Source organism: Pogona vitticeps, chromosome 1, assembly GCF_051106095.1.
Source record: "Pogona vitticeps strain Pit_001003342236 chromosome 1, PviZW2.1, whole genome shotgun sequence".
Classification (NCBI taxonomy): Eukaryota; Metazoa; Chordata; class Lepidosauria; order Squamata; family Agamidae; genus Pogona; species Pogona vitticeps.
The window spans coordinates 122,096,682-122,124,629 of NC_135783.1; positions in this window are offsets into that span (position 1 = coordinate 122,096,682).

A 27,948-nucleotide genomic window follows, 5' to 3' on the forward strand; every position below is an offset into this window, starting at 1 on the left:
TGCATAATATGACAGTACTGGTATGTAAATGTTATGTAATTACTGCATTAAAATGTGTTATGTTTAAAATATTGATTTCTTAATTTTGGGTTAGAAAAGTGTCTTATACATGGAAAAATTGTGTTTTTTAAGATGAGGTTGAATTCTAGCCATGCACGAAGCGGTGGGGGAGCATGCACGCAACTGCCAGCACCAGCATGAGCGCTCCCCCACCCCTTCGCACATACGCAGGAGCACCTGTACACATGTGCGCATGCCCACCCCTTCATGCAGGCATGTGGGTGCATACATGAAAGGGTGGGGGAGCGCTCATGCCAGCATGTGTGTGCGTGTGCAAAGCATCTGTGGTGAGAGGAGTGCGTGCAGGGGGGCTGGTTCAGGACCAGCAACAGGCCACAGACCAGTGGTTGACAATCTGTTCTAAGACATTACTAGTTGCAGGTAACTATGTAACTTACAAGAACTTACTTCCAAGGGCCACCTTTGTCCAGAGAAAACCAGTTGAGATCAGATGATGGTAACCAGATACAAACCTACTGGTGAAACAGTCAAGCCAAGACTGTGTTTTCCTTTCTTGGCTTTTGAAATTAATCAAAGGTTACATACAGCCTTAATACTGCAGGTTGTTTATCTCTGTTCCAGGAATAAAGAGAGTGGACATTTCTGAAAGAAATTCTTTTATTTTTAGAACTGCTGCAAGGAAGAGCATGTCCTTGTATCTGAGTTTGTGGAGATGACAGACACTTCCCTGAACAGTATTACAATAGTCAGTTGAACTTCCTTCAAATATTTATTTTTAAATTTTTGTATGACTTATTTTTAATACTTGAAAAACAGTCTTTCAAAAAAAGGCTGCTTAAACAATCACCTGTAACTTTATACTGAACAAAACAGAGTCCACGAAAATGGGCATTTCTAGAGCACACCTGCATGTACTTCTCACATACTTCACAGAGAAATGCAGGGAAGTTGATGCACCTCAGCTGGATCCTGAGGAAACAGGCAACAGCTCTTAAACACACTTGGTGTCTGCTGTGTTCTGTGGCTTCATGAAGATGAAACACTGCAGGGCTGCACTAAAAGCCATTTAATCATTATTGCCTTGCCATGTTTGATCTCCTAGAAGAGGTGAGAAGAATAGTATGTTCAAAAAAATAAATGTTGAGTGTTTGATGGTTTTTTTTTTTTTTTGTTTTTTTTTTTGAGGTATCTGGATTGAGGAATTACTGTAGTGGGAAGAGATGTAGGCAAGCAAGTACGGACCCTAATTTGCATTCCCTTGCAGGTTGTGTGATCCACAGCTGTCAGAGGCAGAGAGCGAATAATAGAGCCATTACTCTGCTGCTGTTAGGCCTCTTTGTTATGTAAGAGGGAATGCTGCTGTTCCTAGTTAGAGCCTCAAAGGTTCCACTGCTATGCTGAATGAAAATGAAAGCTTTGTGGGAGACTAGCAAGTGATAGTGCTATGTCTCCTGTTGGCTGTGCGGCAGAGGTGTGAGTACACACACACAGAGAAACACACTATATGTATGGGGGAGAGGGGACATTGTGAGGGATTCTGCTTGACTGCCATCCCCATTTCTAGAGATCACAAAGGGCTTTCTTAGTAACTACTCTCAGGCTAAGGAATTGTCTCACAAAGGCTCTGGTCAGACAAGGGTAATGTTTAGATATGAGAGTATTCGTATACGAATACCCCCGCACAGCTGGTGATAACAAGGGTCCAGCCCCATGGCGCCAGACGGTCTACTCACAATTCCACCACTATTATGAGCTCCGGGATCCTTCCTATCACTCCGGAGCTTGTGATCTATGAGCCACTCTTCGACCTGGCAGAAAGGCTTGTCGTCCCACCTCCTTCCAGGAGTGGCGAGCCGATCGCAAGCTCCGGAGTGATAGGGAGGATCCTGGAGCACGCGGAAGCAGCAGAACTGTGAGTGGACCATCTGCCGCAATGGGGCCAGATCCTCATTATCACCACCTGTGTGATAACGCACCTGTGTGATCTTTAACATCTCTAGTAATGTTCTCTAGTTCTTCCTATACTTTCCATACTTCTGTTGTACTGATTCTTGATCACATGTTATACATACCAGGATAAACATTCTAAGAACTTTTAGTGGTAATGATTTATTTCCTCCTATTTGAATCAATATGGCCAGCTGCACCGTGGTACCAGTTTATTTTATTTCATGCATCATGCGGCAACTCAGCCCTTGATTTATATTATACATATAATAATTTTTACATTATTGATACATTGAAATATTGGGAAGGGGTTTCTGTTTGGGAATGTGTCCTCCGTTGCATTGGCTGCTCCTGCAGAATCGCGTTGGTCCATCTACTTACATCACCATATCCTCTGCCTTTCAACTTTATCTACCATTTTCTTCCCCCCACCACCGCAACCCCCTCAACTGTCTCCTTACAATGATTGGCAAAAAGGGACGTGTCATAATGCTGGTATTGCAGCAATGGCTCAAATTGGTCTGTGACATACTTTTACCAACATATGGATGCACTGGTCATGATTTTTTAAAAAAAGTGTACTGCAATAATGGCAGCCACCTTCCTGGCTTTGATTCTGAAAAGAAGCTGGAAAGGTGTGAGGCCCCCAAAGTGGAGGCCTTAGTGGGAGTGCCGTCGCTCTTAAAGAGAACCCTACACACCCAGACATCCCCACCTCCGTCCCCAACGCGTCGGGAAGAGAAAGGCGTGGAGACCCCAGATTGGGAGCGAGTAGTCGCCGAACCCCTTACCTTGAATAAGGGGGTAGATACCCAAGACCTGGAGGCGACTCTGAAAGGGTTAACCTTTTCCCCGAGACCCGGGGAACCTTTGGCGGGAAGGAGGAGGGAGATATAAGAGGGAAGCCGAGGGAGATACCAGGGGGTTGGGAGTGGATCTGGATGGAGGATCCCTGGACCCACAAATGGGAGCAGGTCCGAGTCCCCCATGAGGAAGCCGAGAAACGCCGCCAGCTTGGACTAAAGCCTCGCCCGTCATACTGGGGTGAGACCGAGGCCAAGGAGTGGAGGAGGAAGCTCCGGGAGGAAAGAGAAGCTGTGGCACGGGAACTGGAACGTAAGAAACAATAGCATATAGCCGAGTTGAGGAAGCTGGGGGGTTACCCAGCCCCTGGGGAGTTGATGGAGGAGACGGGTCGTCCTGGGGCGAGTGGAGCGGTTGACGAACAGACTATTCCGTTGATCTCGCTGGAAGAAGAATTGGACCCTGGGCAGGGGACTGTGCCGTTATTAACAGGACCTTGGAACCCAGAGACTACCAACCCTTTTGTAAATAGTTTATGGACCCCGTTGAAACCGAGTAACATGTTACAAGAATCGCTAAACCCCACATCTGAAGAAGTGGACGTGTTCATGAAAGCTCACATTAAAATATAGTAGTTAGTCTTTAAGATGCCACAATGTTTTTGTCTTATTTATTTATTTATTTTTAATTTTTCATTTTGTTTTGCCTGACTTTCTTTGCCTCTGGTTTTCTGCCCCTTCCCATGGAGACAATATTCAGACATTTAGGGTAGGTTTAGCCTGAAAGTGTAAAGAAAGCTAGCAGGTCAATCCAACCTTCCCTGTCATTCTTTTCACGTGGAGATCGAGTAATAGTTGAGGGAGAATGGCAACTGCTATGCATGGAACCTCTTCACACAGTTGGAGACACTGACTTTTCAAAGCTCCAGATTATCTGGAGCAGCAGTCCCCAAACTTTTTGGGACCACAAACCGGTTGGGGAGTGCAGGCTCCATGTGTGAGGGGGTGGGGGCACCCCCATGCTGGTGGGTGGGTGTGTCATGCTTGCAAGTGGGCATGTCATGCTCACGGAGGGGCGTGTCACACTCACATAGGGGCATGTCGCCCCTGCGCACATATACGCGAGCATGACACGCCCACCCACGAGCCCGACACACCGCTCCATGTGTGGGGAGGTGGAAATCTGTCTCCGCGGCCCAGTTCCAGGAGTCCCCTGGACCGGCACCAGGCCGCAGACGGGGGTTGGGAACCTCTGATCTGGAGAGTTTCCACCTATAGGAGAGGCTCTCTTTTTTCAGAATGGTGTTCTCCAAGTGAAGCACAATGATGTAGAGAGTGAAGTAGTCCTGTTACTTTTCCTCATATGTTTAGGTTAACACTTTCTTGGATGCCTCAGGAGGGACAAACGCACATTTGAAGTGTGGTGGAAGTGACTGAAGCTCAAATTTGCAGCATTCTAATGCAGGCCTCCTTATGGACCACATTCAGCACTGGAGTTTTGTCTCATCACCATCAGAGGTATGGCATTGTAGGCCTGTGAAACTGGGGTTTGGACTCTTCTAAGTCCCCCTTACCAACCAAGGGAAATTCATTGGGCTCTTTCTCTGCTTGTGTATAGGCAAGCTGCTAAGACCTGTTCTTGTTCCAGCAGGTTTTTATTTTGTACTGATTGCTACACTATAGGACCACCTGGTATAAACCTCTGTTTTTATTGCTTTAATTTTAGCTGTCCTGAAATGAATATAACATTAAAAATGGAACCTAAATATAGTGAAATAAAAGTAAAACAAGCTAGAGAATATATGTATAAACAATATTTAGTATTCTTCAGAGTGTACATCAGTGTTCACCCTTTGTTTCTGTGCCTCCTAAACTATCACTCCACTTCAGCCTGTGTCCATAATTTTTGGTCCCAGCCAGAGTTATTATTCAGGATTCACAGCGCTCAGAAAACTGACTTTGGATATTTCATGCTGCTTAACCTGGTTCATACTTAACCTGGTTCAAACCCTTAGGTTTTAGCATGGACCTAGACACAAAATGTACAAGCGGAACCCCACAGATGTGCAACTGAAAAAATGGAAGTAAAAGTAGACAGGTTATGTTATCTTTTTTTAATTAAGAACTTAAACAATAGGCAGTGTCAGGTTAACAAAATTTATATAACAGGAAATGCTTGATTTCCATCCTTGCATTTTGTTTCCCTTCTCTTCTCTGCTATTTGTAAGGCTTCCTTGGACAGCCACTTTCCTTTCTTGCATTTCCTTTTCTTTGGGATGGTTTTCTTTGCTGCCTCCTGTACAATGTTATGAGCCTCCAGCCATAGTTCTTCAGGCACTAGAACCAAACCTAGTTCCTTAAATTTGTTCTTCACTTCCACTGTGTATTCAAAAGGGATTTGATTTAGATTACACCTGATTAGGGTTTTTTCCTACTTTCTGCAGTTTAAGCTTGGGTTTTACTATAAGAAGCTGGTGATCAGAGCCACAGTCAGCTCCAGGTCTTCTTTTTACTGACTGTATAGAGTTTCTCCCTCTTTGGCTGCAGAGAACATAATCAATCTGGTTTCTGTATTGCCAATCTGGTGATGTCCATGTGTAGAGTCACCTCTTGTGTTGTTGGAAAAGAGTGTTTGTCATGACCAGCCTGTTCTCTTCACAAAACTCTGTTAGCCATTGCACTGCTTGATTTTGAACTCCAAGGCCAAACTTACCTGTTGTTCCTTTTGTCTTTTGACTCCCTACTTTATCATTCCAGTCCCCTATAATGACAAGAACATCTTTCTTTGGTGTCAGTTCTAGAAGGTGTTGGAAGTTTTCATAGAACTGGGCAATTTCAGCCTCTTCAGCACAGGTGGTTGGTGCATAAACTTGGATTACTGTGATGTTGAAAGGTCTGCCTTGGATTCGTACTGAAATCATTCCGTCATTTTTGAGATTGTATCCCAGTACAGCTTTTCCCACTCTTTTTTTGGCTACTCCATTTCTTCTATAGGAGTCTTGCCCACAATAGTAGATATGATAATCTTCAGAATTGAATTCACCCATTCCCATCCATTTCATTGACTCCCAAGATGTCAATGTTTATTCTTTCCATCTCCTGTTTGATCACATCCAACTTACCAAGGTTCATAGATCTTACATTCCAGGTTCCTATGCAGTATTTTTCTTTGCAGCATCGGCCTTTCACTTCACTTCTAGGCACGTCCGCAGCTGAGCGTCCTTTCAGCTTTGGCCCAACCTCTTCATTAGCTCTGGAGCTACTTGTACTTGTCCTCCACTCTTCATCAGTAACATGTTGGACACCTTCCAACCTGAGGGACTCATCCTCCAACGTCATATCTTTTAGCCTTTTGTTTCTGTTCATGGGGTTTTCTTGGCAAAGCTACTGGAGTGGTTTGCCAGGTCCTGCTCCAGGTGGATTTTGTTTAGTCAGAACTCTCCACTATGACCTGTCTGTCTTGGGTGCCCCTGCACAGCCTAGCTCATAGCTTCTCTGAGTTACTCAAGCCCGTTCGCCACGACAAGGCAGCAACCCATGAAGGGGCTGCATCTACCTGAATGTTAAGGGAAGAGAATGTAACTCTACACAGCTAGGGTGATTTACCAAGGGAGCAAGGTTACTGCATGTCTCTTCTATAATTTTTACAGTGATTCCACAAATTGATGAGACAAATTTTGATTGACTTGGGTTAAGAATTGCTGGTTGAACCCCTGATGTTTAAGTGCAAATTAAGATTCCTACCAATTCAGAGTATGATTTGATTATGAGATTGGACTGGCCCAGATGCTGTGATGAAATGGGTCCCATGTAGCAGGGTTAAACAATTGTTGCTCCTGAATAGTTATGTTAACACCTTTCTTTTCCTGATGGAGGCTTTAATGCCTTTGAGCTTCACAGCAAGAGTGTTTCCCCCAGAAGCAAATTACAAACCATCTCTATAGTGCAGGCAGTTAAAGTAATCACTCATCAGCCCAGCTTCTCATCTGCAGCCAAGAACATTTGTATTAGCACTGATTAATCTGTGCTGGCAATAGCTGAAATGCAGAACTACTGCCAGGATTACAGCGGGTCAAAATACTAAGCATATTTTTCTTTAAATGCCACAGTATGTCTAACATTTAAAAAAGAGAGAGAGACCTGCTTTAATGCATGCAGAGCAGCAAATCTCAGTCAACTCTAATTCCTCCTCATTATTAGACTGTACCATGGAACAGTAGACCAAATCTTCATGTGACGTCTATACCTTGTGCTTGCCTACTTGGAGGCAATTCATTCATTTTATATATTGAGATAACTTTTTTTCACCATCTCTGCTTGTCTTCCCATGGGTCTTGTTGTTCCAAAGGGGGACCTCCTGTGAGTGAAAACTCAGATCAACCAGGCCAGTTTTTATGTTTGTTCGTTCATTCATTCGTTCATTCTCTCTCTCTCTCTCTCTCTCTCTCTCTCTCTCTCTCTCTCTCTCTCTGTAGTAGTGGAAGAAGCTTCTTAGCCAGAGAAGGAAGTAATCTAGCAATTTCTTCAGTCAGAAAATTTAATGCTGAACCTAAAAACTGCTTGTCTGGAAAATAGGAGCGTTGTGTTTGTTTGTAATTGGAAGTAAAGAGGCAGTAGCAGCAGCAGTAGCAGCAGTGACATGAGGAGAGAACATTGGGGTGAAGGATGGGGAGACAGAAGGCAGATAATCCCCTTTTCCAAGTTTCTCCTCAGCCAGGGCTCTGCTGCCCTGTGTGGGGTGAAACCCATGGAGTCAATATAACCGGCCTTCTAGTGGCCATAATTGAGAAGGTTGCAGTGACTTTTTCTTTCTGGGTGTGCACAGGCACTACAGTAGGCTAACTGGAAGTGGGCTGAATCATATCATAAAACAGAAGGCCCTAGTGCTGTGCCAGAAAAGTGTGCAACGACCCTTAAAGGGCCAGGATGGATAGATTTAAGCAGAAACATGTGTGGATGCCATAACTTGGTTTCAACAAACAGAGATCCAAACAGCAATCTGTATACCTGTCTCGACAGGCTCTTAGCCTCCTCTCAGCAGAGCTGGATTGGTGCTACAATCTTGGCCCTTCTCAGGAATGATTAGGTGTTTTTGAGCATTGTTGGTAAGCTACCCACACACACCTCTGCCTATCAAGATAATCAGTCCACCAGTTTTTAATTCCTGCATCCAACCCTAATAATTTAAAACTCAGAGCAGAGACTCAAGGTAGGGAAGCAACAAGTAGCCAGGAAGGAGCGTGCATAGAAGGAGAAACGTCTTGAGGATTTCTGAAAATTAATCTGCCAGCACAAGCTGCAGGGAAGTAATTTTTTTTAAAAAAAAACACCTCTGTGACTTATTGGTTCTGTTTTCTCTTAACTGACAAAGAGAAACAGGCATCATGGCAGACAGGTATCTGGGAGATGGAAAATGTTTTCTTTCCCAAAGAGAGACAGTTAGAGGGTTTTCTAAATGTTCTCTAAACAAAACCTGCCTCTTCCTTTCTTTCTTCTTTTTCTTTTCTTGGCAGTTACTTTAAAAAGTTCTTATTCATAGCTACTTAAAATGATAGTGCTTTGGCCCTCCCTTTTGAAAGAGCAACACCTCTTATACTTGAACAATCTTTTCTGATGGCGTTTTGAGCAAATGCCCAATACTAGGAGCGTTAAAGGAAGCCAGGTGCTTTGATATTCTGATTCCTCTTGTCCCAGTATTAGCCCAGCTATGGTTCCTTGTAGCCAGAATCTGTGGAAACATATTGTATGCATTTGAGAATACATATATGTGCATTTAACGTCTTTCTAATATATGCTATGGTATATGTAATCAAAGTTCTTCCATATTGCGTGTATTTAGAACATCCCCCACCTCAGCCTCTGCACAGGGTAATAAGAAAGGAATGCTGGAAATGGAGAAGATACAGTGAGATACGTAACTGGTACTGACTATATCCAAATGATAATATTTTGTAAAATAAAGACACTAGGAATGCTGAGGAAGGATGATAACCCCATTGTTCTATGATGCTGTCGTTACTATGCTGGTAAAGTTGACCATAGGATGTCCTATGCAGAAAAAAAAACTCACATCTTGGAAGGTATAAATATGTCTTGTTTGTAACTGTTGTCAGCACTCACTGACCAGGAGGGGAAGACTGTTCTCTCTGCTGGGTCTTGTGTTTTTTTCTCAAACATTTGCCTTTAGCTAAATAAAGAGGATTCTGCTTTAAGCCTCTAACCTAAAATGCAGAGTACTGTTTTTTCTTTCACTAGTGAAATTCACTAGTGAAATTCCAAATTTATATTTGGAAGCCGCCTAGAGTGGTCCGGTGGGCCAGATAGGTGGGGTATAAATTAAATAAATAAATAAATAAATAAATAAATAAATAAATAAATAAATAAATAAATAAATGCTGAGAGTTTAATTCCCCACTGTGCCTCTCGGGAGAACAGTCAGCCTGTGTAGCCTTGGGCAAGCTGCACAGTCCCAAACCACAAGGAAGGGAATGTTAATCAACTTTTACTTTGAAAAGCCTGGGGAGTCCGAGTCATGATGAGGATGATGGTGATGATGATTCCCCTAACCTCCTTGGATATAAACAGGCACAGTCTTTGCCCTCTAGTTCAGACATTCTCAGTATTTAACGTTCCATCCACCAATGTTTTAGACTTCCGTTCCCAAAGATAGTGTAACTAACAGTCAGGCATTCTGGGACTTGAAGTTTATATCTTTTGAGGAGAGCCTATGGTTTGAAGGGGTACCTCACTCCAAAATGGTGGGTAAGGGTGCCACACCCACTCAGATTAGAAACTCTCCACTCTTGGGAACCATTTCTCTGGAGATATTTTAGTACTTTAAAGACCATTTCTTATGCATCTGGTTCAGAAAAGAACTTCCTTCAGCGTTGTTCTGACTCTCACCCAGCTCCGACTTGCAGTCCCCAGGAGATTATTGCCAAGAGACTGCAAGCCCAAATGGAAAGAAAAAATTTCCAATATTTACCACAGTTACCGCATTCCTCCTGGTATAAAAATTGGGCCCCGAGCCTAACCTTACTTACAATCACAGTCTCTCCTCCCAGGTAAGACTTATGAGATGAATACTTGATGTTGCCAGGTGCACACTGCATTGTTAGATATGTGCTTTGCTTCAGGCTAGGTGCTGTCAATGTTCTTGAGAAGGTTCTTTGAGAAATCCAGAACCGTTTGTGTGTGAGAGAGGGTCCAGCTGTGAGACAGTTTTATCTCACAATGTTGCAGTTCTTTGTGACTGGATCTATCCTGGGATATGTTTTTAGAGGATAAGGCTATCAGTGGCTAGTAACTGTGACAGCTGCATATTGCCTTCCTATCAGACACAGCAGGGCTGTAAGTATCAGTTGCTCAGCAACTGGTGGCAGGAGGGTGCTGTTGCTTCTCTGTCCTGTTTGTGGCTTTGCTTGTTTGGTCACTGTGTGGGCAGAGTGGTTGACTTGTTTGGTCACTGTGTGGGCAGAGTGGTTGACTTGTTTGGCCCTTGGTCTGATCCAACCTATCTATGCTTCTCCTTATGAAGAGATTGTGACTAGAGATAGGGATATCCATATTCCAGCGGGGAGACTCGTCCTCCTGCCCCCTCTCTGGAGTGGCCAACCAAGCAGGAAGAGAGAAGAGCTCCAGGCACCATTGGAACGACGAGCAGAACTGGCGCCTCAGCAGGATGTGTGAATGGATGATCGGGTCCCAGGGGCCAGACTCTCATTAGGTTCAGCTGCGCAAGGATATTCGTATTTGTATACAAATATTCCCCCATCTCTAGTTGTGACAAATCCACATTATGATATAATTCAATAGTACCCTAGAGGAAGGATGGGCAATCTCAGTCTTGTAACCATTATTCCCCCAACTTTTTCTTACAAAAATGGGGGTTGGATTTTCTTTAAAAAGCCCCCTCATGCCCTCTAGTGGTTAAAATTGTTTTTTACATAATTTTGAGAGCTAAAGGGTGCTGAGAGCCCCTTAAAACACAGAAAATGCGCCCCTTACATCTGCTAGAAAGAATGTGGGGACCTTCTGAAGGTCTCCATTTGTAAGAAGATGGTTCTCCAGTTCCTGCTGTAGAAACTGGCAGTCTGATAATTCCCCATAATGAAATGTACAACTACGGTACCCATGTATTCGATGGAGGTGCAAGTTTCTCAGACAAAACTATGGTAAGATGGAAAGCCCAGAAGAGGGGAAATAACCTTGAAAAATCATCGTAGAGCTCATAAGTTGAAAGATGTTATATTAACTAATTTGCTATACCTTTCAATATTTTCCTCTTGCGTCTGTTTCGGGTGACTGCAGTTCTCTGCTCATGTGGAAAACAACTCCTGTTTCCTCTGTCAACCTTCCTTTCTACCCAACCCCATTAAATTCTATAGGAGATGGAATATTACATCTTGCAGTGGAACTAATACATATTAAGCTATGGTTTTACACTTTCATTAATCACCATCTCTCTCATTACAGAAAATGAGCCATTGCTAATATTACAAGCTAGAAACCCTGGCATGATATTGAACCAGCCATGACAAAATCTTAAAACTTGTGCAAAATATAATTGCTGTCTCTCTCTCTAAATCATCAGAAATAGCATGAACGTTCCTTCAACTAGTATTTTAGATTTCCAGAATAGATCAGAACTATATCTAATAGGATGAAGCTGAATTAGAAGCACAGAGACCAACTCTGTAAATGGGCTTTTATCCCCGTTAAACCAGAAACCAGATCTTTTTTAAAGGGAATCCACCTCGTATGGCAGTGTGCAGTAAGACACTAATAACAGATTGTGTACAGTGACTCAGGCAAGACCCTTGCAGAAAATGTGTGATAGTCAGAAAGTGTACTTTTAATAGCGTATTAGCATGTGCGCTTTTATAGCCCTCCGCCCAAAAGAACATTTTCAGTACATGGGATAAGATTTAGCCCCATAAAAATCATTAATCACAATTGGAGCTGCACAGCTAACTCTCCATTCCTATACTGCTATAAATGTAGCTTGTGAGTAATAGCTCCCATAACTTTCCAGTGTTGTTGGATTGGTTTTCAGTGTTCTGTTGGAGCTTGAGCCATATGATTCCATACATCGCTATGAAGATAATATATGTGAGGTTATCATCTTAGCTTATTCTTATAACCTCCAAAATATATCAAAATAAAATGCCATCACTTCAGGTTTCTTTTTCAGTTGCTGAACTTAAAACCCATTATTGCCTGCTATTTGGACAGGGCCGCTCATAGATCAGAGCAGTGGTGGCAGGGGCAGACCTGGGAAGATCTGTTCCAAGCACACACGGAATGTTTGGAAGGAAGGACCCAATTTGAAGAGCAAACAAGAAGAGTAGATGTGAATTGCTGAACCCTTCCCTTATCCAAGCTGTACCTTTCTGCACTGTGTCCTCCGATGCTAATTTCCCCTCAGCAAAGTAGTGGAGAGGCAAGTGGCAGACATGGAGGGAATTAAACACCTCTTACCCATATTCCCTTAAAAGCAGAGTGGCACAGAGCATGGGAGTAACTAATTACAGGTAGTTAGTTACCTGTGGCTAGTTACTTTTCAGTAACAAGTACTGCAACTAGCAGTTACAATATTGTTTTTTAAGCATAATGAGCAACAACTCAGTCACTTTTAGCTATAACGAGCATCATCTTGGTACTTTCAAAATGTTACTTTCGTAGAGCATTTTAAGGTATTTTTAGAACCATCTTGACAGGAAGTTTTCAGGTTTATTCCATTTTTTTTCTCAGTCACCAGTGGTAACGGAAGTATACCTTGGTTTTGTTTGTTTTGTATTTATAACATTCTCACATTGCGATATCTGAACTGGCAACAAGAGAGAACCAGACAATATTTCCCTGTATTTTTTTTTCCAGCCTGTTGTTAATGACATTGCATCCACATGTGTGTTGTGTGCCCTCAGGTCGATTTCAGCTTACAAGGACCCAAATAGGGTTTCCAAGGTATGTGAGATATTTAAGGGGTATTTTTTAGAAGATAACGCCCCACCAGTGAAGAAATTCACATGCAGATCTCTTGAGTCCCTGTCAGACACTCTGTCCAGTACACTACACTGGATCTTGTTTAATGCAATGAATTATTTGCATAAAAATGCAATGAATTACTGGCACAATTCAAGCAAAAAGAACACTAATAGCAACATGTCTGCCAAAAAGTGATGAATAAAATGTAACATATGAACGCTGGATCCACACAGGTGTACAGAGGCATAGAGACAGCAAACAAAAGAGTAAGTTTATAACTTTGGGGTCCACTGCTCTTATGTCTAGATTAGCCTACAGACCAAAGCTAGGAAACTGTGGTCCTCTAGATGTTTCTGGCCTACATCTCATCAATCCTAACCAGCACAACCAACAAAGTAGGACATATGGGAAGTTTCAGTCTGACAACATCTGGAGGGTCACAGCTGCCCACCCTTGCCATCGATTCTGATGCTACTACGCATTCTTTCCCTAACAGTGTTTCATACTGTTCTGCTGCTTTAAGAGTTCTTGGTATCTTCGCTTTTTTTACTGCACAATTTCTCTACTAAAAATAAATCTCATTCAGTTCAGTGAGAGTTACTCCCTCATACATGAGTAGAGAACCATAGCCTGAACATAGTTTTTCTTTTCACAATATATGCTGCCTTCCAACCTGGTAAAACTGAAAAACGGTGTGTTTAAAAAAATCAATAAACAAAGAAACAGTTAGCTGCGGTCCTTACCTCTAAATTTTAACTTGTTCCAAATGTTGACTATAAAACGTTTTAAAATCTGAAAAACTTGATTTATCACAAGAACATAAGACACCACACAGCATATGCAACACCACTTACTTTAATGTGAACATGGCTACGTTTATTGAGTCAAGCCATCTCACATTTGACCCTGCTCTTTTCGTGCTGCTTTCAACTTTTTCCAGCATTGTAAAGGAAATCACACACACTCATGAAGGTCAACAGTAATAATGAACAGTTATTAACAACAACTTTGGTACAACCCTTTAGAGTTACACATATACATCCCCTGAGCTCGTCACGGGATTATTAGCAATCTGAACCAAAAGGATCTATATTTCAGTATAGGATCCCCCTCAACATGTACCTCCTACCCAGATATAAAAACATACATCGGCGCATATTGTGTAGTCAAAATCTAGCCTCAACGTGTCCTTTAGATTTACTAGTGGTGGATGTAGGGATTCTTAGAGTAACAGAGAATGGCAGAAATCTGAATAAATGCATACCAGTAGTGTCCTTGTTTCATTATGAGGCATCACTGAGAATAGTAGCTTAGGAAAACATCACGTTCTCACTGGTGAGACAGTATTTGACCTTGTGAAAATGTTGCAAGTGATGGAAATATGCATTTGCCTTAAGTCTTGTAATTGAAAGGGGACACTTTCTTTTTTGGCATCTCTTCTTGAAGCTGATTTATCAAGTCTATTTATCAATGATGGGGGCTAGAATTATTGAGAAGCCCTCAAGACACATGACTGGGAGTATAAATTTTGATAAAATATCAAGTAAAATCAGATGTATAGCAAACTGCAGGTTCCCTGTCATCTTTAAAGAATTCATTCTTCTGAAAGAAAAAATGGCAAGTACATTTTATGACATTTAATCAAATTCAAGACTTGATTATTAACATCACCATAATAATACAGTGTGGTTGCAAGCTGTACTAAACATAGGTTCTTCCAAAAAAATGTTAGAAAGAGAAACCAATTCTTCTAAGAATTTAGTTGTTTCAGTAAGAAATATAGAGGCCATAATCCAGCTGAATATTTATACTGGTGCAAGTCCAATGGTATATATTTCAGAGATGATTTACTGCTAGCTAAGAAGTCAGTATTTGCATTTCTTGTGTGCCAAGTCACACAACTGGTGTGCAACAGAAAACACCAACAACAACTTTTTTAATAGCAGCAAATCACTAATGAGACTTACACTGTCGGACTTAATACCAGCAGGCACAAGTAATAGAATTCTACCCAGAAATGCTTGTACCTTTAAAAACAAAACAAAACTCCACATAATTCACGGAGTATGATATTCCCAATGAAGTAACATAAGCAAGACAGACCATTACTGTTGACTGGATAGCTAGCTGAGAGAGTTAGGCATCTGGCTGCAGAGCCAGAGGTTGGGAATTCAATTCCCCACTCTGCCTCCATCAAGAAGAGCCAGCCTGTGCAACTTAGTCAGGTACACAGTCCCAGAACATCCCAGAAGAAGGGAATGGTAAAATACATCTGAGTATTCTGTAGCTAGAAAACCTTGAGAAGAGTTGCTGTGTTTCAGAATAGACTTGACAGCACACATTAAATCCAGTTAATAATATATACTATTTGTGTACTTTTAAAATCACTGTTCCTTTGATAGTTTTTCAAGACTCACACACAAAGGAGAGGTTAAAAAAATTGAGAGAAACAAAATTCTCTTAGCTCTAGATTCATAAATAGGCTTTGAGGCAGTCAGATAACAAAAACTCATTATTATTTCTTTTTAAGGTACTGGTGACAGAGCATATTTAATCATGTCAATAGATCATCCTAGATTACGTATGATGTTGAACAACCTCTTGGTTTTTTTTGTGGTTCTAAAAGTTGGATCAATAGCACAAGTCTCTTCTCAAAAATTATCTATCAACAGCCAAACAGGCTTCATATTGTATATGAAGCATGCTGAAAGTACAGTTGTATGCATCTCTACTCAGAAAAAAGCCCCACTAAGTTCAATGTTATTTGCTCCCATAGAAGTGTGTATATGAACACAGCCTCCACAAGATTCACAGAACCTTATATGGATCTTCTAGCTGCTGAGAAAAATCTCCACCATATTTTATTAGCTACTTCCCACTAATATGAAGAATAAGGGAAAAAAATGGAGTGCTGTCAGATGACAAAAAAGGCACACATCTGATCTCATCAGAAAGGGTCACTTTGCAGGAAGCGATTGCCCTTAAAGCAACATTGAGGTTGAAGAGCCTGACTCCGAGAGAGGCCCGGAAGGAAAAGACACGAAATTGGGCCTTCTCGGTGGTGGCTCCTCGCATCTGGAACAAACTCCCTCTGGAGATTCGCGTGGCCCCTACCCTGGGTACCTTTAAAAGCCAATTAAAAACATGGATGTTTATTCAGGCCTTCCCTCCAGTCAATACTTGATTCTTTCTTCTCATTTCTCCTTTATTTATCTTTATTCTATTTTCTTGGTTTTCATATTTTCATTTGAAGATTTATGTAACTCTGTGTTTTTATTAATTGTTTATATTAAATTGGAAGCTGCTCAGAGTGGTCACATAGACCACATGGGCGGGATACAAATCAGATAGATAGATAGATAGATAGATAGATAGATAGATAGATAGATAGATAGATAGATAGATAGATAGATAGATAGATAGATAGATAGATAGATAGATAGATAGATAGATAGATAGATAGATAGATAGATAGATAGATAGATAGATAGACAAATAAACAAATAAACAAACATTCCCATCTGCCTGGGAATCACTCCGGCCCTCCTCCAAAACATGGTAGCCCTACAGTGGACCAAAATGTTCACCAAAATATTTGAGGTGGGGTCAAGTGGGTGGGGCTCAAGTGCAGTTCCCCCTATGTCAGGGAATCGCTGGAAAATAGATCACATTGGACTGGTCCGCAAGCAGTCCAAAATGCAATTTTTTTCCTCGTGTGATCACACTTTGGAAACTGAATTTGGATGAGCAGCTTTCAGCCAAAAGCTGAAAGAAATATATAGATGAAATGGGATGTTTCCCATGGTTTTTAAATTATTATATGCACACACACAAAATAGGATGACACTGAGGTGACACATCATCACATGTACATCTTCAGTCCTTGCCTTTCATCAACTTGTTTTCCTTCTGGACGCCTTTGGAGATTGTGTGTTAGTTCCATCAGAATCACTTTGAATTAAACCCTCCTGCTACCCATTGCAAACCAGGCTAGCAAGCACCTGGCAATTTTTAAGAGGTTAAGTGGCTATGATCTGCAAGCTGCCCATGCTGCAGCCTGATGAGAAGATGCAATTTGACACAATGTCTAATCTGCTGTGACATTCAAGTTTTAAGTGACGTTCAAGGAGATGGAAGGGCTGGCGCTTGAATGTATCCCAAAGTGTGCTGGTATTCTGTCTGTTAACTTGCTAATGAAGCATGATTGAGTAAAGTAATGAAGAGTTTACAGAGAGCCCCAGGAAACCAATTTCCAATTCTGCGACTATCGACTACTGTAGCAGGCTTTAAACTTCACCGCAGCATTTGCTAATTTTGTCTAGAAGGGGACGAGGATACTAAATGCCATTTCTGCTTTGTGAGTCAGACAGACTTTCCTAATCCCCATACACTTACTAGCTAATGAATGTCTCCTTCTGCAGATCTATTTTCTCTCTATCTATGGTTGTTATAAATAGGACAAGTGGCTTGGGGGGGGGGAGATTATTGCAAACGATGAAATTCTAATCATTTCAAAAATCAGAAGTATTGCTAGGCTCAAAAGGATAATTTGAAACAGCTGAACTCTAGTGAGAAAAACAGGACGAGGTTGGGCCAAGGTTCATTTTAAAGAAAGAATCAATGTGCACTGAGAATGAGATAGGAAACATGTAAATGTTTAAATATACATTTTCCTCTATAGGTATGTTCTATATTGTGCCTTAATACTTGATGTCTTTCTCCCCTTTATAGAGATTTACCTAGAAAACCCCAGGTAATCCAGGAAAAAAATGGTTTTTCAAATGATGTTCTGAAAATCTCATGGAATCCTTGATGTCTTAATCTTATGAATAATCAACCTATAATCAGACTTCAATGCCCAGCCTATTTTGGCAGTGATAAAGTACTATGGGAGTTGTGTTCCAAAACATCTAGGATGTCAAGGAATCTAGACAGTGATCTCATGGACTCATAGAAATGGAATTAGAAGGCACTCTATGAGTCATCTAGAATAATCCCTTTCAATTCAAAAAATCCACAGCTAAAGCATCCTTGACAGTTGGCTGTTCATCTTCTACTTCAGAACTGTCAATAAGGAAGAGTCTAATTCTTTGATTCTTTCTCTGGCCCTAATATTGTAAAGGAAAGCCAATTAGATTTGCATACAGCTGGGAGGCAGGAAAGTTTTAAGGGTCGGACCATACTTCCACACTATTAAAGAACAGGCTGGGTAGGTGGGGCTTGTCAGCCATGGAAGGCAGCCCATCTAGGAAAAGGAAAACTCCGTTTTCAAACCTCCACTGCCTTGTGGCTATATCCACTGGTGGAAAAGGCTGCAGGAGTAAACCTCGAGGCAAAATCCGGAGCCAGAGTCCCAGAGGCAGTTCGTGTCGTTCTGCCAACTCCTGCGACGTTGTTGGAACCAGTTGTATTGGCTCTTGCCTTTCCATTGGACCATTTCAGCAGCGTGGAGAGGGGGGATTTGCTGCTTGGGTAATAGCCTATCCTCCATATTACTTTACCCAGGCTTCATGCTCTGGAGAGGACACCCCTCAATTCAGAGCATGTTACCATAGTCTCTCGAGACTGAAGGATGCTTATGTAATCAACCTATTTGCAGTTTCTTGGTAGCAAATCTGAGCACTAAAATGGAAAGTACAGATCTAAATTTAATTAATCTACACTTCAGTGACATAACTACTTAGCTAACAGCAGTCAAAATATACTGAATGTTTCCCAAAAGTAGTGTCCAGTTACACATAACCAAAAAGGGAAGACGAACAAGGATACTAATTTGCAGACAAAGTGCTAATTCACACGTGCAGATGCAAAATTCAGATTTTTTAAAAAATGGCTTGTTAAGATTATGTCCAGATCAGAGGGGCTTTCACTAACCACTTAGTCATACTGCTCAACACTACCCAGACTTTCCTGGTGTGGGTGAATTCCAAGAGGCCCAGGTGTGCTGATCGCTGGGCGAAATCTTCCCACCCAATATCCCTCCCAACACCATGAATCACTCTTGACTACTCAGTGTTCCAGGGAGCCACCAAAAAATTCACAAGGTTATGCGTTTAAGCCTGTATGCTACCTCTTCCAAGTAAGAATCCCAAAATATCTGCAAAATGTAAAGAGTACAGTAGGTGGTTAAGAGAAGGGCTTTTTTGGTACCAACAACATATTTTATTCCCAGAATAACTGAACTGCTGTACATTTTTATTTTTTTTTAATGGAAGATGTTGCAAAAAGAAGTAAAAAAGAATAAAGTTCCAAACAGTTTCAGAACATAGTTTCAAAAATCCCAAAAATGGTCAAAAAAGTGGAGCAATAAACATTCAAAAGATCAAGAGACAAAGGCAAATAAAGAACATATCCAACAAGAAAAGAAGAAAGCGGACTATCCTAATCTAAGCATACAAGCAGGACTTCAGCATGGTTCCAGAGCATATGTGGAGTACAAATCAAGTAGGTGAGGATGACATTCTGCCAAGAGACTCTAGTGCAGGCTTGTCCAACCTGTGGCCCAGGGGCCGCATGCGGCCCATGTCGGCTCGTAATGCGGCCCAGTGCAATTTTTTATTTTTAAAGAAATTCCAAAGTTTCAAGTTACACTGCCAGCGCTTGCGGCCGGAATGCGGCCGGGGCATGTCACAACAGTGGGGGGGGGGGGAGAGAGAGAAGGAAGGAAGGAGCAGGAGGGGAGGGGAGAGGGGGGCTGCGTGACTGCATTGTGACATCCCCGTCAATAGGTGGATCCCCTCCCGGCCCCATAAAGCTACTGGAGTCGAAGCTGGCAGTCTCTGCTGTCTGAGATCACAGCTGCCAGTAAGTGCACTTGGAGCAGGGCTGCAGAGGATGGCTAGGGCTGCCCCCCCATGCGGCCCAAACCAAATTTATGTGCGGCCCAAACCAAATTTTCATCTACTAATGTGGCCCACAGAAGGTGAAAGGTTGGACACCCTTGCTCTAGTGGTTCAGATGTCTATAAATGCAAACCTTGATTTCTCTCAGTTTGAGAGAGAGCCATAGTTGTGTTCTTTCATTTTCTTTGGGGCCTAAGGCACTGAATTTCCTGCCAACTTATGAGACATGCAGAGAATCTTCCTGTATTCTTCCTTTGATGGGCAAAAGCCTGACCTGTGCTAAGATTTGCATGCTGGAAGATAACTTTTTGGAGCACCTGCCTAGAATCCTGTCAAAAGGCCAGGAGATTTAACAACCAGAAGGATTGGTGACAGGGGATGCATTTATAGGCCACTAATTTAAAAAAATATATTTTAAAAAATCATGCAAAATGCAAGCTTTTGTGGGTGAATTACATGATCAGAGGGACTGTTGACATCATGTTCAGGACTCAGCCAATCCCGAGGGTGCTGCTGCTGCTGCCTTGGGAACCCAACCCCACTCACTTGGGTCTTTGTGACCTCACAGGGCCCCCACCTCTCTGCTGGCAGATAAAAGGGGCTTTCTGGGCAGGGCAGGAGACCAGAAGGGAGGCCGGTGGCCAGAGGGCAGTCTGGCAGAGACAGCAGCAGTGGCTGCAGGAAACCCAGCCCTTCTGCCCAAGGCAAGTTCTCTCACGAAAGCAGATGGATTTGCTAAGTGGGCTTGCGAGTTAACAGCTTGAGGCTGGCGGAGATCCGTGGTTTTAAGCTGGCTGATCTCAGCGATGGATCTGGGGGAAGTCAGTGGACATTGGCAGACAGAAGCTGGTGGAATTTGTCTGCGAAAGCTGAGGCCACAAGGCGGAGGCCGGCAGAGGTTGGCGGATGAAGCCGGGAGATGTTAGCCTCCTAAAAGCAGCTGGCGAAAGCTTGGTGGATATCAGTGGATGGAAGCCCAGGCATGCCTATGAATGGCTGGTGGAGTTAAGGTGTGTGTGTGTTAGGGGGAGGTTTGTGTGTGTGTGTGTGTGTATGGGCTGGCTGGTGTTCCATGGGGATGTCACCGGGGCGTGAGTGTGACCCAAGCATTCAGGAGCTGGTGGAGGCTCACTTCAGAAGCGGAGTGGAAGAGTGGATATTCCTGGTGGAAGCCAGTGTATTTTACATTTTAAATTGAAGACTTTAAACTTAAAAGAGACTGCTTTCCAAGTTTATAGAAAAACATGCTCTGTTCATTTTAGTAAAAATTCACACTGAGCAACAACATGATCAAGACTAGTACTCTTGCGAACAGGTTTATGAGAACAGCTGGAATTTCTACTGCTGCTTTGCCAATTCATCAGCCTTTAGCTGTTGGTTATACCTCCATATACGTTAGAGCTGAGAGCCACCAGCACACCCAACAAAGAAGTTAACCGTAAATAGACCCCAATTTTTAGGAATGATAACTAGAGCATATCTTGACCAAATAAGGCCAGTAGCCATAAGCATAGCAGACTGTGATGTGCTGAGCTTTTCTGCTGGCCTGGCCATATCAGCCATTCCAGCACATACCAGACCCCATTTCATAATTGGTGCCCAGAAAAACACTGTTTTGGGACCTGCTGGGTCGTTGTACAAAGGGCGCAGCCAGGGCAGCAATAAAAGCTCGATCCGGTCCAAGAAACGATAAGAGGCCCAGAAGCCTGCAGTTGCAGCGCCCGTCATCCTGATGTACAGTGACAGCGGCGGCGGGAGCGAGTAGGACAAGGTCTCCCTCTGTAACCCGCTGCTCTTCTCTTTCACACAGACTGAGCCGGTGGAAGCCAGTGAATATTGGCAGGCAGAACTGTGGGATGAAGATGCCAGAACATTGGTCAGTGGTTATGCCTGGGTTGAAGCCAGTTGACGGCAGGGGATGAGCTCGCCCCCTTAGTTTTTTTTCTCTCTCTTTCCCTTGCAGGGCCCGAAGCTTCCTCTTCCCCCAGAGGAAGCGAGGGACCAGAAGGCAGGTTGAACCAGGCTGTTATCTCCGCTGAGGATACCCATTTAGCCTCTTTTCCAAAACCAATAAAAGAATTTTCCTTGAATGGTTTTGAAGTGTTGTCTTGTTTGTCAGGGGCTGTCAAGGGATTATCTTCCCCATCCCCTCATTATATCTGGGACCCAATGCCTGGGGTGGGTCTTTGTCAAGTCATGGTGTGGGGCCTTGTGATGTCACAGGAATTGGGAACATAATATTTCTCCATGCGTGTGTGAGGGAGTGAGCTAGGCATTGTGGGTTCCCTGTCTGAGCTCCTAAGCAAGTATATTATGCATCGTGTTGGACAGACACAGGAAGCCAGTGAGCCCTGGTGCCATTCGGAGAGGGTTGGAGTTAGGTATCCAAACACTATAGCCACCCCGTAACAATAAACGTGACTCGCTCTTTCCCTTCCACCACTGCTCCTCATGTTTGTTTGCCGGGCCTGGAGATTCAGGGGAGCCCAGCCATTTCCTGGCACAGCAGCTCATTCTCTGAGACCTGGCAAGCCTCATCTTCATCATCAACACCATGAGCACTCCATGGACAGCTCCTTGCAGAGTACAAGTGGGGAGAAAATATGCCACTTCAAAGAAGCTTCCAGTCCAACCTCTCACGCCAGTGCCGCAACCGAGGAAATGGAGATGGGCAATGATTTGGAGATGAGCATACCTTAAAATTCATGTGGATCCATGCCATGGATAGATGGCAAAAATACACTGGTACTGCAAAATCATCTGCTTGAGGGCAGTGGCTGCCTCTGAGCACTTAGTGCAGTGATGGTGAACCATTTTGAGCCAAGTTTTTTGACACATGTATTTCAATGAAGAGTTCTTACTCTCACCTACACGAGGTATTACTCTTCACAGATATACCATTATTAAATGAGATTGTCATGCAATGCTAAGAGCAGGGTGAGGCCTTCCAACCGACATAAGGAAATAGCTCCTTCAGGCAGCAAATCCTGGGGATCACCAACAAGGCACAAGTCAATTGAGGGAACAGACTGTGCTTTACCTTCTCAGAGAGCCTGACACTCTTAGATGTAGTGGAAGATATTGTTCTGTCATCAGTGTTGAAGTAAGAATCAACTGCCACTCAATTTGGCATCTGTTTGTGTATTGGTGTGTATGAAGGGGGGGATTTTGTCATCTCCTTTGCCTCAGGCAGGAAAATGTCTTGGGCCACCCTTGATTAAGAAAGCCAAGTTGCCTCAAGAAGCTGCTGTCCAGTGTTTCAGTTTCTATTTATTATAGTTAACCCATCTCCCAGTCTAGGAGAAAAAAGATTTGCAGGCAAGCATGTCCAGAATTATGGACAGATCTTTGTCATAATGCCCTCTTTGTAGGGTTATTCTGCCTCTGGGCAAAGGGTTGGATTAAGCTGGACTGAACTTGAAGAGTCAATTATTTGAAATGACAGTCTCTCAGCCGCATGTCGTGGAGAGAAACATATTTCATATCTGCCAAAATGGAAGAGCATTTTGCTTTCCCCCTTTGACATATCTTAAGCAAAATTTTAAAAAAAGATAAAGACATTGCCTTTTCCCACTGCAGTGTTGCTGCTTTACATCCCTGTAGCATGGCAAGGATGAGAGGAAATTCATGAATTTGTGTGAGCGATTTAAGGACTAGAGTGTGAAAAGGTCACAAAAGCACTTTGACAGAATTGGTGACTTTATCATATTTGATTTGGAGAGGAATACTCAACGATTTAAATGAACAGCAAAGAATTCTTTACTTTTCTGAAGAAATAGTGTGCCTAACATCCTTTTCACCGGGGGAGGGGGAGCCTTGTCCTTAGAATTTGCGACACCACTTGCTTGCCTGTCTCAATAGGGGAGCTGGTAAATTTAAGCAAAGAGGAAGGGACCATGTATACATCATCCAAAGGCAAGAAGGGAGATGCCTCTATTAGATGACCCATAAATGACAAGCAAATGTTTGCTGTCAGCCCACACTGGCCTTTATCAGGCTAGGTACTGCTTACCCATGGATAGTGCAATAAGAATATAAGAGTTCAAAAATCATTAATTCAGACAGGCATTTGTCGTACTGTGCACTGTGGGGGCAAATTGATTTGTACTTTTTTTCTGAAGACTACATGACATAATTTCTAGAATGGGCCAATTTGCCTCTAAAGCACCCCAACCCACTATCGGGGGCTTCTACTTTTTTGGTGCAGGTTGGTGCACTCTTGTTTAGTCCATTCCCACTGTGTGCAATTGCTGGGAAGGGACTAAAATTGAATCTTGCAATTGTCAAAGTTGCCAAGGCTCCTTCTGCTGTCAATTTCCTGTACTATGAAGCGGCTTAATAAGTGAGCCACTTCATGATATTGGCAAATTGGACACTTCTCCTGCTCTTCTGTGGAGGGCAGGTAAAGTGATTTTGTTTTACTCTGCTAGACCATCACTGTTGTGCTGAATCACTTAGATTAATGCTTTTTTTCCTTTGCCTTTCTGTGAAGTGCTGATCAAAACTGCAGCTGTGAGCAGTTCCTCAATTGGCATTACACACAAGGCAAAGGATTTTTTTAAAAAAAATCAGTCTAAGTTATTGAACATAATAGTGATGGTCTAGCAGAGTCAAAAAAGTTTATTTCACTTCTCCTGCCCATCCACAAAGGAGCAGGGCCATAGGAATGGGCAGGGGACTGTATATTTTATTTGTTTGCTTGCTTAATCTTATACCCCACCCATTTAGTGGACAAGCCACTACTCTGGGTTGCTTCCAGGAAATAACAAAAACATACAACAGTTTAAAAAATTAACATATAAAAACAAAAACCCTTTGCCAAACCATGGGCAAGCATAAACTCACTACACAATTAATGTTACAAAGGGGTGAGGTATGTCAAGGCCCAGGTAAAAACCCAGGTTTTCACGCTTTCGGAAGCTCAGAAGCATGGAGGCCATTCGCACCTCCACAAGAAGGGAGTTCCAGAGTGGGGGGCCACTACTGAGAAGGCCCAGCTTCTGGTTGGCAACGTCTGGGCCTCTCTCAGAGTGGGCATCTGCAGCATCAAGGACTGAGAGCTGCCGGTGGGATGGGAGGATAACCTGAGGGAGAGGCACTCTGACAAGTAGTCATGTCCTAAACTGTAACGGATGTATAAGTTAACATCAGTACCTTGAATTTGGCCTGGAAGCATACTGGCAGCCAAAAAGGGTCCAAAAGTGCAACCAGATCATGGGCCTGATCCTTCAGGGGGAGTGTGATCCAATCAAGATCAGGTAACAAACCCCCTAACCAATCAGGATGCCCTTCCAACAGCAAGATCTCCATCTTGTCAGGATTCAACTTAAACCTATTTACTCCTGTCCGGTCTATAACTGTGGCCAGACAATACTCCAGGATCTATACAGCTTCCCCTGCTAAAGAGGAAAGGGGGAGATGAGAGTTGTGTGTCATCAGCGTACTGATGACAGCCCACTCCAAATCTCTGAATGACCAACCCCAGAAGCCTCATATAGATGTTAAACAGCAAAGGGGAGATGATGATTGTTACGGTAGCGATTACTGTATGTCATCCGCCTGTCATTGCTGTGGCTGGAGTTCATCTGCCTATAGCATGACGGGAGGTGGGACTTCAGAGGGTGGAGCCATGGTATTTAAGGGGGAGTGAATGAGGTGTGAGTCAGATAGGGATTTGGTTAGGGACTTAGGGAGTTAGGGCTTATACCCATCGTGTAGTACTGTGCTATATTTTGAGAGAAGGTCTGAAAGAGAGTGTGTGTGTGTGATACTTTATATTGATTGCCTTATTATTTCGTTGATACAGTGATTTACCATTTCTTCTGTTATTCTAAATAAACACAAGTTTTTATTTTAAAAGTCATTTATTTGCCTGAAGAGTCTCAGATGAAGGAATGGTTGGTGGCAGCGTGAACAAAGTGTGTGTATGTAAGAGTGACGTGACACCTTTGTGACGTGAGAGGAGGCCATCACAATGATCAACTCCTAGATACAGTCAATGGGCCATGTTTTGCCCATTCCTGTATTAAACAGAGCTGAAGTAATCATGTGTAATGTCGTCCTATCCTCCTCCTGTATAACAGCAAGCATATTAGAGTGTTGGGGTCTTGTTGCTTTAAAGATAATATATAAGTTTCCAGGATTGTGGCAAAGATTTATTCTTGGTTCCAGTGATGTATCCAGAGAGTGCCCTGTGTGAGAAAACTGCTCTGCTGCATTATCTGCTGGCACTGGGAATAATAATTTTGAAACCCAGGCTCCTACCAGGTTATGCCTAACAACAAGAATCTAGAATTCATGGTGTGTGGTCTCTTTCCTTTTTTAATGGAGCTACTGTTCTGTACAAGGTCTGTCTCAATGCATCATTTACAAAGAATGAAGCTGAGAATTAAGATATTTATGTCAGACCTTCTTGGTCCTGATTCATTCTCTGTCAACTTTCCATCAAACTCATATTCTTGGCAAGAAGTACCCCGATTGCCTGCCTGCCTGCCTGCTTGCTTGCTTTTTAACTGCCTGGCTGGCCAGATGACTGGCTTGTAATACTTTATTTTTATCAGAAGCCAAGATTCACCATCAGCTGGTGGCAGGTGCAAACGACATAACACTTGAAGTTAAAGAATTCTTCAGAATCCAAGGATCAACCAGAACTGGAGTGAATTAACTATCCTCTAATGCAAAAAAAATAAATAAAAAAAAATACTTTCCTGGATAACTTCCCCAAAATACACAAAAAGTTTCTTAGGGTCATTTTGTTGTTGCTATTGATGAATTGTTCATTGGGAGTGTGGACTTTTTGTTGATATATTTCAAACTATCCAAAGACAGTCCAGTAGATACTGATCTGTCTTTCTGCCCACTGCTGCTCTAGAGAAGGATACTGAGCACCTCATTCTGCCTTTTTTAATGGAAAGACATTGAAAAGGTACAGTAACACAGCTGCAAAAGCATCTGGAATGTAATATCAGAGAAATCCGAGCTGAGATTTCAATGACCTTTGGAGCAGATACACATGTCAGAGTGATGAATGATGAGTTGGGTTGTGTTATTTTTAGATCAGGTCAGTTAGCTGTTTCAGTCACTTTGGACTTGGGCAGAAGCACTTGATGCAACAGTATGGGAAGCTATTTATTGCAGCTGAGTGTCTTGTCTGTTTTGACAAGAACTGTAAAATTGGTCACTTTAGTGATTTCTCAAAAACTGAAATTCCCTGGTGAGGATAGCTAAGGTATATATCATCTTCAACATACGTGGGAAGCAAGGTTTCATTCTAGCAACAACATTGCTCCGCATACACACTAAGACCCTCAGTAGTGTAATGGCTTGCTATAGAGACAAATCCTATTACATGTAGACTGTTCCCATACTTACCTCCTCTGCTGTTTTGGCCTCTTCTCTGGAACTACGCCTCAGTGACATAACGAGAAAGAGTCGCAAGGGAAGTAGAAGACTGGGGTAGGTGCCTCATGACTCACCTCATCATTGTCACGTTCCTAGGGGTTACAACAGCAGAGTCCGATAAGCCAGTCCTATGTCAGAAATTCAGAGAATGCAGAGCCAATATCCAAATACCAAAGCCAACTCACACAATGTAGTCCAGGGTCAGAGTCCAAAGCCAAAACGCACAACGTAGTCCAGGGTCAGAGTCCAAAGCCAAAGGACCAGAGAACAAGGTTCAAGGTAGTCAGGAGCATGGATGCAAGCCAGAGGTTTGGCTTGTTGCTTCCACGGACTTTCAGCCATCTGAGAGCTGTTTATATAGGAAAAACAGTCCTTGAACTACTGGAAGCCTTTTCATCCTGTCAGAACTCAGGGCTAGTTGACCGGATGTTTCTGCGGGCAGCCTTCAGGCGATCCTCTGACCTTTTCGTCATAAGTCTTCCCCAAAGCCTGGCCCTCAGCCTGTCTACTGGGGGAGGAGAATCTGGGGGCGATTCAGTTGTTTGTATTTCTAATCACTCAGCATTCTCCTCAGCTACAGTTAACCCTTCAGGTTCCAGATCTTCGGCTGCACTCATGACAATCATGAAGCAGACAACTATTTCCATGAATCCTGCAAGTGGAAGAAATTGAAACAGGTGGGGCAAATTTGACTACAATTGCCAACTATGCCCTCTCTATGAAATATGGATTCAAGGTGTGTTTCAAAGATACCCATAGTCTGAGCTCAGATTGGTCTCAAACTGGCATTGATCCTGTTCCTTCTGAGCACCATGGGGCATAGAGAACACTGGGAAGGCTCAAATAGATAGCGGCACCTGTAGCAGCTGTCAAAAGTAACCGTTGCAACAGACTTGTACACTTGCAACTTTTTCTACATGCGATGCTTCATTTAGAGCCAGCACTTT